Source organism: Mesocricetus auratus, unplaced genomic scaffold (genome assembly GCF_017639785.1).
Source record: "Mesocricetus auratus isolate SY011 unplaced genomic scaffold, BCM_Maur_2.0 Super-Scaffold_100011, whole genome shotgun sequence".
Lineage (NCBI taxonomy): Eukaryota > Metazoa > Chordata > Mammalia > Rodentia > Cricetidae > Mesocricetus > Mesocricetus auratus.
In genome coordinates, this window is record NW_024429195.1 from 13,140,874 (window position 1) to 13,160,727 (window position 19,854).

General features: G+C 45.8%; 1 long non-coding RNA gene across 1 annotated transcript; it reads right to left on the reverse strand.

The window, feature by feature from the left end:
• Positions 1-8,468: 8,468 nt before the first annotated feature.
• On the reverse strand, positions 8,469-16,243 carry LOC110342299. The gene is made up of 5 exons (XR_002384327.2): positions 16,147-16,243; positions 13,843-13,967; positions 13,589-13,752; positions 11,054-11,112; positions 8,469-8,629 (listed from the first exon to the last, which is right to left on the reverse strand). It is a non-coding gene; the product is annotated as an uncharacterized LOC110342299 (long non-coding RNA).
• Between the last annotated feature and the right edge of the window lie 3,611 nt (positions 16,244-19,854).

Consider the following 19,854-nt stretch of genomic DNA (forward strand, 5'->3'; position numbering starts at 1 on the left):
TGTGGATCTTTTCCTAAAATAGATCTGTTATTTCCTCACCCTTATTCACCATTTCCAGTACAGTGTCCACTTGTTTATGTTTACATGTGTACATGTTTTCCAAACTTTATCACTGTGGGGCTACTGTGTGACTGGCTTTTCCTGGAGAGACACAACACTTGTCTTCTCACTCCAAATATGGAACCCAGGATAGACCCCTTCAGACATCACACCATTCTGTTGTGAATATGCTGGGTCACTTTTACAGGGCTTCATTCTGTGCCACCCCAGAGAGAAGCTTAACCAAAGGGCTTTCAATCCAACCTTCAACTAGATAAACTGACTTTACTGTTATTGGGTAGGGCCTGTGATTAATTCAATCTGTTGGAACGCTATATATATTGCTAACAATTGCTGATCTAACACTGAATACTGTGTTCCCAATCCCTTTGTGACAGAGAACAAAACCATTTGTGTGTGTGTGTGTTTGTGTGTGTGTGTGTGCGCGCGCACGCACACACATGTGTGAGCGCACTATGTTTCCAGAAACAGCCTTGTGAGCTTCTACTGACTTCTAACATGAAGGGACACTGGTGTCATGAGATGCACAGCTCTCTTAGCCTGTTCAAAGCTTCTTGGACCTTTTGATGTGAATCTAGCATGGCGCCCTGTTTATCAAGTTACCCAGATAATGTACAACTTGGGTGAGGTGTGATGTGAAAGTCTGCCAGATTCCCAGGGGACCACAGAGCACCTTTTACTTCACATTTATTTATCCTTTGCATTCATAGGCATGGCTGTTGTAGAACTTTCAAAATAATTTTGTCAGGTATCATATGCCCTTTACCAGGCCATAATAACCTCAAGGGTTTTTAGCTGAGCCTAGACCTTGGGCCTGGTGTGGATTCATCTCCCATTCTCTCCTTTCGCCGAACCTATCTGCCTTTGAGAAAACACTCCCAGGTTAGCACGGTGTCATCTACATAAAGAAGCCCCTCTAGAGACTTTAGAAGCAAGACTCTAGGTCACCATCCCACTACAAATCATGGTGACATGAGGGGAACCTTGGGAAAGATCTCTGAAGGTCCACAGCTGACAGTTTCTTGTGAATGTAAATTAGCTTTGGGATCCAGTAGCTAAGGCAATATGACAAAATGCATCAGCAAGGCCTAATGCAGCATGAAAAAGCCTTACTACATGTGCCAGTTGTTCAGTCAAAAGAGTGGTGCTGGGCACAAAGGCATGGACGGGTGGGGGTGCTTTATTTAGCTCTATAATCCACTGCCATTCTTCAGGAGCCATACTGGGCTTTTGAAAGGGTTTGGACTAGGTGACTAATCTCTACTACTTTTGAGTCCTTGATGGTTTATATAATTACGTCAAGGTCCCTAGGCAGTCTATACTGTTTTACATTCCCTATCTTGTCAGAGATAGTCTTTATATGTTTCCATTCTGTCACCCCAAAAATGATTGCCTTCATAATTTGCACCATCAGAGCAAATGCACCAGTGGTGGTGTGCAGGGTACGCTTTGGCGTCGACATATCCACCCCAGAGCCTTCCCCTGTAGTGGAGAAATGCATGCTCTATAATCCTTGGAGGGATAATTGCCCACCATAGAGTGAGCTTGGCCTTTCTTCCTGTGTTATTTTTTTCACATGTGTATCTACTTTTGTCCCTTGCCCTGGGTGCTTTCTGGGATTGTCATGAATGTTGTACTCTCTTCCCCAGTATCCACAAAAGTCCAAGTATTTTACCCATTAATAACATATCAATGAATCTGAAAGTGAGCACAAAGCCTCTGGCCACATGGACCTCATTTGCAGGCAGCCTTGGTCGGTCTGACAGAAGAGTGGCTTGGGCAGCTTCCGCCACAGAGCATCTCCTCATTGCGTGGCAGAGGATGATGCAGAAATCATTTACTCTCACCATCTTCACTCATTTGGAGAATGACTGGCTGTTCACTCAGCATCCTTCCCAAAGAGGGGAGAGAATACATAGTTAATGGTATTATGTATATGTTCAATTTTTAATACATTTATGGTCCAACTTTCTCATCTGAAGGATGTTAAAGGCATGTGATCATAACTTTCTCAAAGAATTGTTATAAAGTTTCCTTAGGGTAGTGATTAGTCACCACCCAAATTATTTATGGGGTAGTTACTGATGTTATTGGAATATAGGGGAAGGAAGCCCTTCCCCAAGCCAAATACAGGCGGTAGAGGACATAAGAAACCTAAGAAACATACGGTCACTGGGTTGACAAAACCTTTATGCAAAGGGCCATATACTACATTAAATATCTTATATTTAACCCTATGAGTAACTTTTCATTTTAGAAGCTAAGTAGTTCTCGTTTATACTTTATATGTTAAAATTCAGCAGCGATTCTTAGCTGAGTCCATACAAACCAGCATTGAGTTTGCCAACCTGAGACATGCTTTAATTTCTAGAACTGCTGAGCCCAGAGGAATTTTCATTTAATTTTTGCCAAGTGCCTTCTTTACAATTTAAAAAAAATTTAAAAAGTAAGTATTTAAGTGTGTGTGTGTGTGTGTGTGTGTGTGTGTGTGTGTGTGTGTGTATGTCTATGTGTGTGTAAGCTGCCTGGTGTGGTTGCTGGTAATTGGACTCAGGTCTTTGGAAGAGCAGTACATACTCTTAACCACTGAGCAATTTCTTCAGTCCTTAAATGAAGCTTTGTATTATTTAATCTTTTGATAGAAAAGACAATAACAGTCCCATCCTCGTGTGGATTTGTATCTCATCATCCTTCATTTAAGTGTACTTGTATATTTTTGAGATGCTTTTTGAATCTGTGAAATCCAGAAGTTATTACCATGCCATCCATTTAATAAAACACGTATAGAGCACAGGCACAATAACTTAGCTAGGCCCTGTACTGTCATCCTATGACAAGTAGTGTGTCTGTGAAGGCGACTCTGAAGGTCCACTGCTGACTCATCCAAAGGAAGGAAAGTTGGTCCCGGTACCCTTAGATAAGGGAATGCTAGAAAACATGCCAGCAAAAACTAATGCAGCACTGAAAGACCAGTCATTTGTATAAGTTGTCACAATCTCTGCCTTTTCCAATTTCGTGATGGTTTATGTAATTTTGTCATAGCACACAGGAAGTCTACACCTGTGGTAGGCAACTTTACAGGTTCCCATTACGACCTTCCTAATAGTTTATTTCATCAGGTGAAGCTCTTCAATAGTGATGCGCAGGATGTGCCCAGTAATACAATCTCCCCCAAAGCATTCTCTTGCATTAGAGAAATCCTTTTGGGTAGGTTGATTTCCCACCCATAGCACAGCTTATCACCATCCGGCTTGGTTTCATTTCCGTATCAACCCTTGTGCTGGGTATTTAGGTACCCTTGACTCCTGTACCCACCAAAGTCCAGATATTTTCACAGCTATAGCATAACAATGAACCTGACATTTGAACGAGGGCTCTGATTGTCACATGGAACCCTAACTCACAAGTCATTTTTTGGTCATCCTGTCATAGGAGCAGCTTGATTGGATCCCACACAGAACATCTTCCTTCATAGGAAAGGGTGTGCTGCAGGGTCACATGAAACCCCTGGCACCTTTCTTTCCTTCATATGTGAACTGCTGGTCATTCTTTGGGTCTTTGCAAAGACACGTGCACTGTTGAGCCTTTATCCGTTTTCCTCACAGCGACTCCAGCATAACACAAGCTTGTCGAGTGTCTTTTAAAGAAAGGCCAGCAGTTAGCATTTGTAGTTTGGGAATAGGGTTGGGGTTAGGGGTCAGAGTCAGGGTTGGGTTTAGGATTGAGGGTTAGGGTTAGGTGTTAGGGTTTGGGGTTAAGATTGGGAGCTGGGGTTTTGGGTTTGGGTTAGGGGTTAGAGTTAGAAAGTTAGGTTTAGAGAGTTAAGGAGTTAGGCTTGATTGGGGTAGAAGATTAGGATCAGGGTTTAGACAGTGAGGGGCAAGATCAGGGTTAAGGTTTGGGGTTAGGGGATTGGAGTTAGAGTTGGGGGTTGGGATTTGGGTTTGGGGTAGGGTTCAAGATTAGGTGTTATGAAACCGGGCGGTGGTGGCGCACGCCTTTAATCCCAGCACTCGGGAGGCAGAGGCAGGCAGATCTCTGTGAGTTCGAGGCCAGGCTGGACCGACAGCCTCAAAAACAATACAGAGAAACCCTGTCTCGTAAAACCAAAAAAAAAAAAAAAAAGATTAGGTGTTATGGTTGGGGTTAGGGTCAGAGGGTCAGGGTTAGGATTTAGGGGTAAGGGTTAGTGGTTAGGAGAAGGGGTAGGTTTAGGGTTAGACAGAGTCAAGGTTAGTGTTAGGATTAGAGGATGAGGATTACACAGGGATTTGGGGTCAGGGTTAATACATGTGTGTATTAATGTGTATACATGTGTATATTTTTGCCTGTACATATGGATGTTATGCTTGTGTATATATACATATATGTGCATAGGTATGTTTATGTCTCTATTTATGCTTTATACATGTATTTATGTATATACTTATGTATATCTATTGGGTACATGTCTATGTTTATGTGTGTATGTTTTCTGTGTGTACATATGTAGTTTTAATTTTGTATAGTTTTTATTTGTGCACATGAATATGTGTGTATACATGTATATATTTTGTGTGTACATATGTATGTCTAAGTGTATGTATGTGTACATTTTTGTATTTACTCATTTATATATTTATGTGTATAAATGTATTTATGTCCATGTCTGTGTGTATATTTATGTGTATACTTATTTATGTGTGTGTACATATGTTTATGTCTGTGCATACTTGTGTATATTTATTGTGCTTGTACATGTGTGTTTATAATTGTGTGTACTTGTGTATATTTATGTGTGTACATGTGTATTTTCATGTTTGTGTACATTTGTATATGTAACACAGAAAATAAAAGACCCAGAGACTGATATTGGGGGTTCAAGCTTCAAGTTGAAGATCAGAGAAGAAAAGCAGCCGGCCACTAGCTCTCACCTCTACCTCAGACTGAGAAGATAATTCTGCTAGCTCCACTAATCCTCAGACTGCAGTCCTAGACTGCTGCCTCTCATCCGCATAACTGGTGACTAATTCTTCCATGGGAGCCTTTGCCTTTTCCTTTTATACCTCCATACTGCTGGGATTAAAGGAGTGTGACCCCAAGCACTGAGATCACCTGTGTGTGAGCTGTTTCTCTTTAGGACTGGATCAATTTCGTGTAGCTCAGTATGTCCTTGAACTCATAGAAATCCATCTGCTTGTCTCCTGGGTCCTGGGATTAAAGGTGTGTGTCATCACTGCCTGGCTCTATGGCTAGCTGGGATTAAAGTTGTGTGTTACCACTGCATGACATCTATGACTTGTGGCTAGCTTTGCTTTCTATACACCCAGGCAAGATTTAATAAATCATAAATGATATATCACCACATGCACATTTATTTTAACGTGTGTATGTAAAGGGAAGCCTTTTCCTTGAGAGAAGCCTTCCCACCAGCCTGGTTCCAGAACCACATCAGTCCCAAATAAACACACAGGAGGCTATATTAATTATAAAGCTGTTGGCCTTGCTTGTTTCTTACTGGCTAGCTCTGACTTAAGTATTTATCCCATAGTTGCTAATCTAAGTATTTCTCTTACCAGAGAGGTTTCGGGACTTCCTACCCCATGGCGTTATATCTTGACTTTCTGTGTTTCTCCTTCCCAGAGTCCTCCTGGACTCCTAGTCCCACCTATCTTGGTTCGCTATTGGCCAACAGTGCTTTATTGACAAATACACAGGACTTCCCTTGGAAAAACGGCAGTTTAAACAGCCGCGGTTTTAACAGATAAGACACATGGCCAGAAAAACATAAAGATTTACAGTAAAGTCAGACTTGGATGAAGAAAAACCTCTAAAGGTTTACAGTGTGTTTAAAATTATACGTAAGATAGATAGACAGACAGACAGACAGACAGAGAGAGAGAGAGAGAGAGAGAGAGAGAGAGAGAGAGAGAGAGAGAGAGAGAGAGACGGAATAGTGGTAAATAGAGAAGTCGGCTGTGGTGGTGCACGCCGGTAGGATTTGCTCCAGAGGCAGAGGCAGGCAGATTTACAAAGAGAAACCCTGTCTCAAAGAAAAATAAATAAAAGTAAAAGAAATAGAGTAATAATAGATAAATAAACAAGCCACGCAAAGATGTTAAATACACAGAGAGTCTGGATACTGTATGCTATTGTGTTTTTCAGTTTTTTGATTGCTCAGGAAGGAACAAATGCTAAAGTACACTTGTTTATAAATGCTGCTGAATTAATTCAACTTATATCTTTTGAAAATGCCTTGACTTCAAAATTTAAGCATAAGGATATGTTACTTGGGAAAGGAGTTTTTATTTATGTTTCTACAGAAAATGAAAAGCTGAGGATTCCTTCCAGGCTTCTGTGGTTTGATGAACCAAGACCCCCGGAAGCAGTGGGCCAAGTGTTCCAACAATTGAGACAGCTAAGATGATGGAGCTTTACAGACCACGAAAATAAGGACTTATACAGGTTTCTAAGTTTTGTCATGATCCCCATGGTATGAACAGCGGCCCCTTCCAGCACAAAGCAGTTTGGAATGAGCGACGTCCTAATTCCCATCTTGTTTATAAATCTTTGCTTTCATTTATATGGGGTTGTTTATAATTGGCTAATGATCACAGCCAATCTCTTTTTAATGGTAAAAAGGGGAATTATGGTCAGCACTTGGGAGGCAGAGGCAGGCGGATCTCTGTGAGTTCGAGGCCAACCTGGTCTACAAGAGATAGTTCCAGGACAGCCTCCAAAGCCACATAGAAACCCTGTCTCGAAAAAACAAACAAAAAAAAGGGGGGGGGAATTATGGTATTGGTATTGTTTTTCATTTATTGATACAAATTCAAGGTCAATTTTGTGATGTGTATATTTCTCCTCTTAAGTATTGTGCTTATACTGATCTTTTAATATGTAATGTATGATTCAATACAGACTATAGATAGTTACTTATAATAGTCAGAACTTATAATTAGGTTAGTTAGGTTTTCTAGATATACAGAAATATATTTGAGATAGTCTTCAAACCTTTCAAAGACCTTCAGAAAATGGCATTTAAAATGGTTTAGGGTTTTTCTTGACAATGAGAAATGTCTGCTCCTGGCAGCACCATTTACGTCTGAGAGGAAGATGGGCATCGAAGAAACTTGTTATGGAGTTTGCTTTCAACATGGCAAGATTAGCCATTTGGGCAAGAAACTGCTCTTGCCTGTACTGCTTGACTGTTGTTGTATAATCTGGACATTCAGGACCCACAGGAAAGTGACTGCTGAACTCAGTATTACAGGGTTTCTGATTCATGGAAGAGTCTATGAGACTTTCTGCAGGACACAGAGAAATAACTCACAGACTGCCAATGCAGATGGACAGTTTTGAAATTTCCTGCTTTGCTGAGAAATCTTCTGGATACATTGTGGCCTATGGGCTGAAGATGGATGCCCCAACGTTACAGAGGACCTTTGGGTGACTGTCCAGGTAGCAAGATGTCTCTGTCAATCCTAGTGTTTATATATTATCCTTCTGTGGTCTTTGATGGGTCTTTGAAGACAGATAGTTACAGTTATAGTTTTCCTTAGTTATGATGAAAGATAAGCTACATATAGAACTTTAGACTCACAAGGATGGGATAGATGATATATTCTTTAAATCTTGCTAAATGTTGACAAAATATTGTAACTGTGTTCTTACTTGATAACTGTTCTGTTATATATAATCTGACTATGTTAAAGTTAAGACCTTTCCTTTTGTTTAAACAGAAAAGAGGAGATGTTGGGAGAAGTCCTGTGTGTATGTCAATAAAGCACTGTTGGCCAACAGTGAACCAAGATAGGTGGGACTAGGAGTCCAGGAGGACTCTGGGAAGGAGAAACACAGAAAGTCAAGATGTAACGCCATGGGGTAGGAAGCCCCAAAACCTCTCTGGTAAGAGAAATACCTAGATTAGCAAATATGGGATAAATACTTAAGTCAGAGCTAGCCAGTAAGAAACAAGCAAGGCCAACAGCTTCATAATTAATATAGCCTCCTGTGTGTTTATTTGGGACTGATGTGGTTCTGGAACCAGGCTGGTGGGAAGGCTTCTCTCAAGGAAAAGGCTTCCCTTTACATGTGTACATGAGTAAGTTTATGTATATACATGTGTAGTTTCATGTTTGTATATTTATTTAGTGTGCATATGAGTAAGTTTATGTCTATATTTATGTGTGTATATATGAGTATATTTATATGTGCATGATGAGTATATTCTTGTGGGTAAGCATTTGCATATTTATGCATGCGCCTGTGTATCTCTATGTATGTGTACATGTGTATATCTATGTGTGCACATGTGTATAATTGTGTGTGTAGATGTGTGCATTCTCCATCTCGTTGTCTTGTGTATAATTTTATTCAGAAATTACTCAACGTCCTTCTTTGCCCTACCTGTTATCTTCTTATAGTTGTAGAGGCTCTCCTAATTGCTTCATTGACTCAATGGACAGCAGACCAGCAGGTTAGTAAGAGCTTTGTTTGAAGACACACAGCCCTGGGTTTACAGATGGTCCTTTAGTTGGTGGAGATATGACTTGTAGCAGGTGGGGTCACTGGATTCCAGGCCTCTCATCTGAAGAGCAGGATAACTGTCTGTTTATTCTGATATGCTGACAACTGAACGTAACGCTGACCATGGAGGGACTGTCCCTCCCTGTGCAGCCCATTCCTAGAGATAGCAAGCAACCAGCCTTCAAGTGTATCTTTCAGTACACACTGTCTCATAACCCTCTAGCTGAGCTCTCTCGTAGTTATACCACTATGCCCCACCCCTCATTGCCCCTGAATCAGGTAGCAGGCGACCAAGTACAGAGACAATGTCCTGAAAGGTAGTGAGACTTACACTACCCATACAAGACTGCTCCCCGCCTCATCTCTCCAGCTCCTCCACAGTCACCACAATGAAGGCTTTGCCCTTGCTATCCAGGTGTCCTCTCTGTCTCCTGACTGACTGACTCCGATGCTTCCCTGCTCGTACTCCACAGTGTCTTGCCATGATCCCTCATCTAGGGAACTGGATGTAAGCATCTTTCTTAATTTTTTTTTATTTTTTTTACGAGACAGGGTTTCTCTGTATTGTTTTGGAGGCTGTCAGTCCAGCCTGGCCTCGAACTCACAGAGATCCACCTGCCTCTGCCTCCCGAGTGCTGGGATTAAAGGCGTGCGCCACCACCGCCAGGCTAACATCTTTCTTTATGACAGTCATCGCTGCATCTGCATGCACGTGCCTGCATGTGTGGCTGTCACAAATCCTGAGGACATTTTACAACACTATGCTATAGGATCATGGCACCAATTCTCTGCTGGGGGCGATTCCAAACCTCCAGGGGACATTTAGCAATGTCTGCTGTGACTCTGTGGTTGTTGAAATGAGAAGAAAGGGTGCCATTGGGATTTGGTGAGTAGAGGCAAGAGATGCAGCTGAATGTCCTGTGATATACAAGGAAGTGACAAAGAATTGCCTTGTCTTAATGTCGATACTGAGAAAGCAAACACTAGGCCATAGGGGATTCACAAGGTAAAGGTGCCATTATGTTTTCTAGCAGGATTTCCTTTCTATCCTGTGCACTGAAACCACTGGGGCCCATTTAGATGTGTTCTGCTGGCATGCTCCCAAACTTCTAATTTGGATCTGGGATTGGATATAAGAGCCTGCATTCCTAAGAAATGCCAAGGTGCTGCTGATGGGTTGGCTTCTGCAAGATACTTTGTGAATGGTTGACCTAATTTGCAGTAATACCATCATTATTTTATCGGAGCCCCCCCCAGAGTAGCCTTTTATTTGGTATCCCCCACATTCCTAGGGGTCACCAACAGACAATAGCTGGGAGATGCTGTTGACATGGAGGTGTGATGAGCTGATAAGCCCCACTGACTAAGTCACATTTTCGACTTGATTAGAAATTATACTAGCTAGGAGTATGTTCCAGTTAACCACTGTTGCATAACAAATCGCGCCAACATAGGTGGCTTAAAGTAGCAGCCATTTTATCATGGCGCGTGGTTTTGTGGGTCAGGTATTCAGGCGAGGCTGAACCAGCTGATGTGTTTCAGGATGCATTGCTGGAAGCCACTCAGAACACTTACTGAGCAATGGATTGGTTCATTCAGGGGACTGCTGCCCCTGGGAACTGCTGGAAGGCTGAGTTCTACAGGACTGTCCACTGAAGTCTCTCCGTGTGGCTTTTTCAGTGTGGTCATGGCGACAGAGCATCAGAGGCCTACGGAGGTTAGGTTCTGGAAGCATTCGGGCTGACAAGGTGGTCTGTTGAGACCAGTTTCCTGGTGCTATCCCTACATTGCCACGCCACTGACCTCAGACGGCAGGAGCACGCAAATGCCACGCTTGCCCTTCTTCCAGACTCACTGATAGGCGTTTTAGAGCCACGCCATGACGGCTAATCACCCTTCTCAGGATTTCTACCTTCGTCATCTAGGAGACCCAACACTGTGCGTATCCAGGGGGGTGTAAGTATGACCCACCCCGACATCGGGTGCCCAGCCCTGCCTGAATTCCCAACCTACCAAACCATGAGCTGTGATAAACGTCTGCTATTTGAAGCCACCAGGTCTTAGTGTGATTGTTGTGCAGCAGCGATCGACTAGGATGCTTCCTAACTAGATGTGTTTTCTTTTTTTAGATTTACTTTATGTGTTTGAAGGCTTTGCCTGCTGTTATGTATGTATGTGCCCCATGTGCGTGCCTGGTACACACAGAGCTCAGAAAAGGATCCCTGGGACTGTCGTTACAGGTGGCTGTGAGCTGCCAGCCGGGTGCTGGGTGGGTGCTACCTGACTGCGCTGATGGGGGGTCGAGCATCATTGAGCTCCTGCTGCCTTGCCTCCCCCACGTCATGAACTGTGCCCCAAATTATAAGCCAAGATCAGCACTCCTTTGGCTTTTCACAGTTTTGAGAAAACCAACTAGTACACTTCTCTAAGTTACTTTTGGTTGGGAATTCAACGACAGTAATGAGAAAAGAAAGAAAGAACTCACATTTTCATAGGAAGGGTGGCCATGGCCTCAGTGGCATCTTCTTAAACTCCTCCACGTTGCTGGTGACAGGGGAGGAGAACCAGTGACCCCGGACTTTATGACATGACCCCACCATTCTGCTCTGAGCGCAGCCCTCAGGGTAGCACCCTCTTACTGCCTCCAGCTTTTGACTGGGCTGGAAAAAGCATCCATACATCCATGGTGCCCGGCACAGGAAACCCTGCAGCAAAAGCACTATTCCTTACTCCACCGCAAAAAGTCACAACCTGGGAGGACCTAAGCCACACAACACTCCTCTCATCGTCCTCTCTGATGCCTGTGACACAGTCTGCTCACCGTCTGCATTCTCAGCATGGGGACAGAAGGTGGCACTGCCAGATGTGAATGTCCTGCCCCGTTGTCTCTGCGGGAGACAGGAACAGGAGGAATGATGCCTTCTTAAAGTCTCCAGGGCTGTGCCCTCCTCCAGATCTTGTGACCCGTGCCCAACTCAGCATGTCAGTGGGAGCCGAGTGGTGACCTCAGCAGCCACCAAGGCTTCCTTTGATTGCATTACTGTGTCATAATCTACAAGGGAAAGCAGAGTGGCTCAAACAGGCAGCCTTTGCTCTTCCAGCACAACAGAGGTTCTCCTGGAAATCTTTCATGTTTTAAAAACGACACTAGAGTGCTGGGCTTGGCTCTGTGCTCATCACTTATCATTTCTTAGCAGAGGCCCTCGTGGCTTAGCTCTCATAAGAGGGGCAGAGGGATTATAATGAGTCATTCGTATATATTTGTCCTAGTGGGGATTTGGTGTGGTGGAAATATCACAGGAATATGACATTAGTGGCCCCACCACACACTGTCTCTTTTGTTTGAAGCCAGGCCTGTGCTACATGCATTACACAAAGCCCAAATGTGCCTTGGGGACTCTGTGATTCATAGACATCACTGTGGTACTTTACTTTTCTGCTTTCAGTTACTAATACTATGTATTTAATGTGTGTGAGTGCAGAGAGAGAGAGAGAGAGAGAGAGAGAGAGAGAGAGAGAGAGAGGAAGAGAGAACATCATTCTGGAGTGGGTTCCTTCTTTTGACTTCTTTTGACATCCTGGGGTCTTTTCAGACTCTGGGACTAAACTCAGGTCACCAGGCTTTCCCATCAAGCAGCCCTACTCACGAGCCTTCTCACTGGCTCCACCTTGGCTATTTCTAAACAGAGTCATAAGCAGCCTTCCCCTGGTTCTTGCGCCCTTGGTAACTCCGTTTCTGTAGGGTTTTTCACCTTGACCTACCCCCAGCCATTCCTCCATCACAGTTTTCCCCTTGAAACAACCTGGGAGGACCTAAGCCAGGCAACACTCTCCTCTCATTGTCCTCTCTGATGCCTGTGACACAGTCTGCTCACCGCCCGCATTCTTAGCGCGGGGACGGAAGGTGGCACTGCCAGATGTGAATGTGCCTACGCCAGGCACATGCTCGGCTGTCTCGCTCACCACCAGCTCTGTTCCAGCAAGCCTAGCCCTCAGCATCTCACCCCAAGTCATAGTTGACCACCTGCTAAGGTCTGAACCAGGAAACTAAAGCCACCTGAGAATTGGGAGCACTCGTCCCTTTATGCCGGGGATTGTGGTTTGAGTCTTAACTGTCCCTTATAGAACCATGTGTTTTTAGCACTTGGGCCACAGTTAGCGGTGCCATTGGGGGGGGGTCTTAGAATTTCTATAAGATGGTGCCTAGCTAGAGGAGGTAGACAGCTGGGCCTTGAGGGTTACAGCAAGGCAATTCTGCTACAAGCTCTCGGCTGCTTCTTCTAGGATAGAAGAATCGGAGCCACACACTCCCACTGCCATGAACTCGACCAAGCCTCCCTGCCACGATAGCCTATATCCTTTCATAGAACGAAGCCAAATAAATCCCCCCTCGTGTAAATTTCTTGCACTGGGTATTGTTTTAGTGGTAAGAAAAAGAATGGGGCATGTAGGAGCTACAAGGCCCAGGGGACGGTGAAAAATACAGAGACTTGGAGGGTGGGAGGTTTGAACTCCAGGCGGTGGAGCTCGGAGACATGTTGCAGTGCTATTGGATGGAATCAGGAACTTCAGTGGTCCTGCTAGCAACCATTGGAGCACTAGGAGATGTTCACCTACAAAGGGAGAGGGTGGGGTGGGGAACTCCCATTCCTCTCCTGTTTTTTTCAACCCTCCGGCTCCACACCCGTTGCCCGGAGGAGCAACCTAAGAAGTAAGCAGACAGCAAGATACAGATCTGAGGAAAGCAGCCGAGATGGACACTGCCCACATCCCAACGTTCATCTCACTCAGACGCCTGTGGTCCCTCCAGAGCCTGCACGTGTCCTCCAGCCCAAGGTCACTGTGGGCTTCTCGCAGAGTTCAGCCCCTGACAGCTATTCTGACATCATGATGCAAACTTGGCTCAGAGCAGTTTTTCTCCTAAGGCCCCAACTGCTAAGGCTGCGGACTGCGTCCACTTACTGCTCTGCCAGAACTTTCTCTTCCTGTCTGCCCGGGTCTTTGATGCCTAGCAGCTCACCGGCTCTCTCTCCAGTGTCTGTCTTCAGCAGTGTGAGCCGGCCATCCATCGAGTTTTACAAGTTGCTCCCAGCTGCAGCGCTCATGCGGGTTGCGGATCAAACGGTCTTGATTTTTACATACATTCTAACCCTTTCTCTTTTTCTAGCAGATGGTACTGATTCCCTGTCAGCACCAGAAAAAAAAAAAAAAAAGGGAATTGGACACAAACTCTTTGCAGAACGTCAAAGAGAAGGGCGAGTCTCTCATCTTTACCTCTGAAGACTCCAGCAGCTCAGGACCTCGACTGTGCGTATCTGCTCGGTCCTAGCAATCGGCTCGCCCAGCACTTCCGGCCCGCGGCTCTTCTCCCTTCCAGCTTAGCGTCTTTCTCTTAGCTCCTAGTGGGAAATGGTACAGCTCTGCATGTAGTTTATCGCGGAAAGACGCTCCGGAAGTTTTTGTGGCTCTTTATTTTGCCTTAGACCTTCGCCATTAACATAGGAGGATTTATTAATAAGGTGAAATCAAACTAACCCCTAATGTGATAGTATTGGCAATTAGGAGATGATAAATGCATAAGGGCAAAGCCTCAGGGAACAACCAGGTCTTCATCAGAGAAGAAGACGGAAGTCCATCAGAGAGGCTTCACCCAGCAACTGATGCAGAGACCCACAGCCAAACAGTAGGCTGAGCTCAGGGAACCCTGCAGAAGAGGCGGCGGAGGAAGGACCTCAGGAGCCAGTGGGGTCAAGATACCACAAGAAAACACACAGAATCAACTAACCCAGCATCATAGGGGCTCACAGAGACTGAATTGACAACCAGGGGGCCTGCACGAGGCTGACCTAGGAACTCTGCACATATGTTACAGTTGTAGAGCTTGACTTCCTGGTGGGACTCTTTGCCAGGGGGAGCAGGGGCTGTCTCTTACCTGCTCTAGGGACCCTTCCTTTCTGCTGGAGGAGGTGCCTAGTCTCACTGCAACCTGATTGATATGCCATGGTTGACTGACATCCATGGGAGGCCTGCCCTTTCCTGAAGAGAAGTGGATGGGGCAGGGGAGAGTTTAGGAGGGGAGGGTCTGGGAGGGGAGGAGGGAGGGAAGGGAAACTGTGACTGGGCTGGAAAAACAATATACTTTAAAAAAGATTTTAAAAAACCTAAACAACAACAAAAAGAAGAGACCTAAATGAGATGGCCTGGTGCTTCCCTGCGGTTCATCAGGTGAAAATCTGGCTCGCACAGATGCAGGAAGCCTGCCTAGCTTTACTGTAAACTGAATTAGCTGGTGCATTTGAGATTCTTGGGCAGTATCGGGGAGAAGGAGGGGAGAAGGAGGGGAGAAGGAGGGGAGAAGGAGGGGAGAAGGAGGGGAGAAGGAGGGGAGAAGGAGGGGAGAAGGAGGGGAGAAGGAGGGAAGCCCTACCCAAGGTCACACATGTTCAGGCCTTAGCCTGACTTGCTCCCTTAACTTAAAGTACCTCTGTATAGAAGGAGTACAACTTGTAACGGCAGTCTTTACAGAAAATGTTAATTATGCACATTCTCTTTAAAAAATGCTTATTTTATCTGACATGTTAAACAAAACAAAACAAAACAAAAAAGCTGGGCAGTGGTGGTGCACACCTTTAATCGTGGCGCTCAGGAAACAGAGGTAGGTGGATCTCTGTGAGTCTGAGGCCAGCCTGGTCTGCAAAGTGAGTTCCTCAACAGCTAGGGAAGCCTTGTCTTAGAAGAGAGAGAGAGAGAGAGAGAGAGAGAGAGAGAGAGAGAGAGAGAGAGAGAGAGAGAGAGAGAGAGAGAGAGAGGGAGGGGAGGGGAGGGAGGAGGAGGAGGGGGAGGAGGAGGAGGAGGAGGAGGAGGATAGAAGTCTCCAACCCAACCATGCCAGCACCTTCATCGTGGACTTCTAGATCCCCAAAGTGCAAATTAAGTTTCTGTGGCTTACAAACCGCCTGCTTACAGTTCCTCATTATATGGCTTCCAGAGCTGACTGAACCACACAGGAAAGCTGAGTCTTCTTGTCGTCTTCCCATGATGGAAATACAGCCTCCCTCTACATCAGCACATTCCCAGCACGCACCTTTCCCGTGCCCCTGTCTAGCTCCCTGTCAGAGCCCTGTGAGAGTTACAGCATCCAGACCCCCGGCCCCCTTCTCTCTCTACCCATGTCAGGAAATAATGGGGTATTTTTTCCTTATGTAGGAACAGGTGATAAAGCCTCAGGATTCGTTGTCCTAACAGGAGGTGGGTCCTTCTGAGGCTGGGTGGGGGGCAGCCTTTGACAGGAAGTATGAAGGGCGAAGAGGGCCTTCCACCTTTCTCAAGTACAACAGACACCTCTAGAAAAGAGACGTTCCTCCTGGTTGTAACTCTTGGAGATGGGGAGAGAGCAGTTTAGAAAGCCTTTCTCTTAAGTTTAGTATTCAACAGTGGCTTTTAAAAGCTTGGTGGGTCGCTCAGCTAACAAGGACCCGAGGAGAAACACCCATTTCTCTTCCACGAGGCCCGGCTCACTTGGGCACCTACGGGCTGCCCAGCCTTGCACACATCCGTTCTCCAGACGGAGGACCTCACCTCAGGTGACAAAACCAGGCCAGAGCGCCGGTGTCCCTCACTCTGCCTCTTCAACCATCCTTTCCCACTTCTTTTTCTTGAGACAAAGTCTTCTAAACTGCCCAGAGTAGCCTTGAATTTTTCATCCGCTTGCTTTGGCTTCCCGAACCACTGGCATTACAGGCATACACACCAGCCCCAGCTGAGGCCTGACGTCTTAATCATGAGCTACAAATTAGAATCAGTGAGAGCAGGTACAGGCAATGAGCTCTAATTGTCAAATAAGCATCTAAACAGCAGAGGCAAAGTCAGACCACATGTGACCCTCCCCCATCTCGGGGCTCTGATTTCATGAGTCAGAGCTGGGCTTCTGGAATCAGACTTCGTGATGGCTTCACACTCGGGGGGTGAAGGACTCCTGCTTGTGTGTGTGGTGGTGGGGGTGGAATCTGTAGCCTCCTGGAAGCTAGGCAGGCTCTCAACTATACCCCTAGTCTACACCTTTTCAATAACGTCTTTTTAAAAATACTTTAATATACTGAATACAATTAATAAACATAACTCAGCTCACACATATCTAAAGGAAACCAGCACAATGCTTTGACATAAAAGAGATATATTATCCTGGGCAGTGGTGGCACACACCTTTGATCTCAGCCCTGGGGAGGCAGAGGCAGGCAGATCTCTGTGAGTTCAAGGCCAGTCTGGTCTACAGAGTGAATTCCAGGATAGCCAGGGCTGTTACACAGAGAAACCCTGTTTCAAGAGAGAGAGAGAGAGCTTATTTATAATAAAGCAATGTATATTTCAATATGCAAAATACAAGATGTCACAACCTAATTACAAGGCTCCACTGACACAGTGGCTATGAACACAAAATGGCTTACACGAGGCCACACTGGCAGCTTCTGCCACGGGTGAGGTGACTTTCTGCCATGGTAAAGTGCTCTCAGTAATACTTTGAAGGCAGTGGAGTGTGACCGTCTCCTGGATTTATGTGGTCATACAAAATTCAGTATTTATTAGTCTAATGTAAGACGACCTTGTGTGAATTTTTTGTTTGTTTTGTTTTATGAGACAGGGTTTCTCTGTGGCTTTGGAGGTTGTCCTGGAACTCGCTCTGTAAAGCAGGCTGGCCTCAAACTCACAGAGATCCCCCTGCCTCTGCCTCCGGAGTGCTGGGATTAAAGGCATGCGCCACCAATACCCGGGTTTGTGTAAATTTCTAAAACTGAGCTAATATGAAGGTCCCAGAGGTGCATGTCTTCCAGCTACAGACGTGCTCAGCAGAACACTGAAAGCTTACACAGGAAGACGGCTTAGCTCGCATAGCTTGCCACAGAAGCATTACGACAGGTCTGGGTCCTCTAGTCACATGAGAGCTGCATGTGCTGGTGTCCATCTGTGACGGCAGTGCTGGGGCGCAGAAGCAGGGGGACCCCAGGTGAGGAAGGCGTCCAGGGTTGACCTCTGGACCCCACACACATACCTATGTGCACGGACCCTCATGGCCGTTTGCATCATGTACAAATCACGTGGGACACAGGAAAAGAGTTCCGTCACCGGGTTCCACACACTAAATAGTATTAGTAAACAAAAATAGCCCAGCCTTGAGCTGAATGTGCAGGTTCATACCTGTAATCCCAGTGCTTGGGAAGCTGAGGCGAGGGGTAGGGGGGACGTAAGCTTGAGATTGGTCTGAGCTACATAGCCATTTCCAGCCCAGGGTGCTTAGCAAAACTGCCTAAAAAAGAAAAAAAAATAGGGGTGGAGAAATGGATGGGAGGGGGAGGGAAAGGAAAGATACAACGAAAGATGGGAGGGAGGGAGAGGAAGGGAGAGAGAAGAAAGGGAGTCCTTCACATTTCCAAAATGTTTTCAAAGCCATTAGCGTCTCCAAGTAGCTTCCTTGATTGTTTTCTGGGTGCCAAGCAAAGGGTTAAGAGCTTTATATATACAAACTTACAACACAGTGATTCCTTTGCTTCCAGCGAGGAAACTGAGGCACAGATGTTAAGGAACTTCCCAGTCTCACAAGGCAAGGCTGCAGGTGCCCCAGAGGCAAGCACGACACAGCTGTCTCCCCATTAACTGAGTTGGCTTCCTCGCTCCCCTCCCATGTCAACCTCAGTCTCTGTCTCTGACACACTCTCTGTCTCTCCTTAATTTGGAAGACTCTTCACCCTGTTTCTTCCTAATAGGTCTAGGCTCTGGTGATAGCTTCCAGAGAAATCACAGAGACCGTCATTTCACTCTGCGCCTTTTTCTAAGCATGGAAACCTAGCAAGCTTCAGGCAAGCCCCAAGAGCCCAGCTCTAGGCTCCCCGCCTTGACCCTCCGCATTTGCTTTTCATCCAGGGTTGCCAATCTGTTTCATCTTCTCTAGCGTTGTAACTAAGCCACAGCAGAGAGGCATAATTTACTGCCTACTCCCTGCTTTTCCAATTATCCTGCCTGAGCCTCGCTAATCTCACCTCTCCTCACCTCTCACGGCTCTTCTGCTCTCTGGGTCAGACCACTGGGCACAGCAATGATAACCTGCCTTCGCTCGCCGTGTCATTCAAACAAAGGTTCACCACGCCAAATGGAGTGTTGGCGAAGCAATCTGCTCACCTCTCACCCACAGTGACAAGAGAGCACGTCACGGGAGAGTTTCCGGGAGAAGATTTGGAATATAGAGTCCCCCTGCTTACTGCTAAGCCCCTTTAAGCTCTGCCTTAGCAAACTCCAGTTGGACCCCTGAGCGAGTGAGTGTTGGGATTCTGGTGGTCCCAAATTAAGACGCAGACAAGGTCTCATTTTCCACGAAGGCACATCGCTGACAAGTAAGCAAACACGAGGCGCCGGTTCTTTGAAAACTACTGCCGCCGGGCGGCTCCGTCAAGACCTCCTCCAGGGACGGCATGCAGCCGTCCGTGATGTGAAGAGACGGAAACGCACCCTCCAGCATCATGAGTGTGGCTTTGATTTGCATGGGTCCAAGCAGTGCCTCCAAGGCAGTGGTCCTCAGCCCCCCTAATGCTGTGACCCCTTAATACAGTTCCTCATGTTGTGGTGACCATCAGCCACAACGTTATTTTTGTTGCTGCTTTATAACTGTAATTTTACTACAAATCGTTATGTAAGTGTCTGGTATGGTGGTCTTAGGCAACCCCTGAGAAAGGGTCATTTGACCCCCAAAGGGGCCACGACCCACAGACTGAGAACCACCACTCTAAGAGAATTTGCAAATCAACACTTGAGTTTTGCCATCTTGGGGCTTTTTCTTCCTGTTCCCCTTGTCCCTTCTGCTCCTACTTGAGTAGCTGTCATGATCAAGCAACAGAAAAAGACCAAGCATGATAGGAAATGTAGGGTTCAAGACCCAAGGACGAAGCTTTGGAGATTAAAGTCTTGACCCAGCAGACCAAGGAGAGGGGTCTTTTTTTTTTTTTTTTTTTTTTTTTTGGTTTTTCAAGACAGGGTTTCTCTGTATTGTACTGGAGCCTGTCCTGGAACTTGCTCTGTAGACCAGGCTGGCCTCAAAATCTCAGAGATCTGCCTGCCTCTGCCTCCCGAGTGCTGGGATTAAAGGCTTGCGCCACCAACACCCAGCTAGGGGTCTTCCAGATAGAGCTACTGGAAGGACAGCATCCAGTTGCGGTGTTCTTAAAGACCAACTGTCCATAGGACCACACACATTAGCCTTCTCAAGAGCATTTGCCCTTGCCAGTCTATGAAGAAACCACT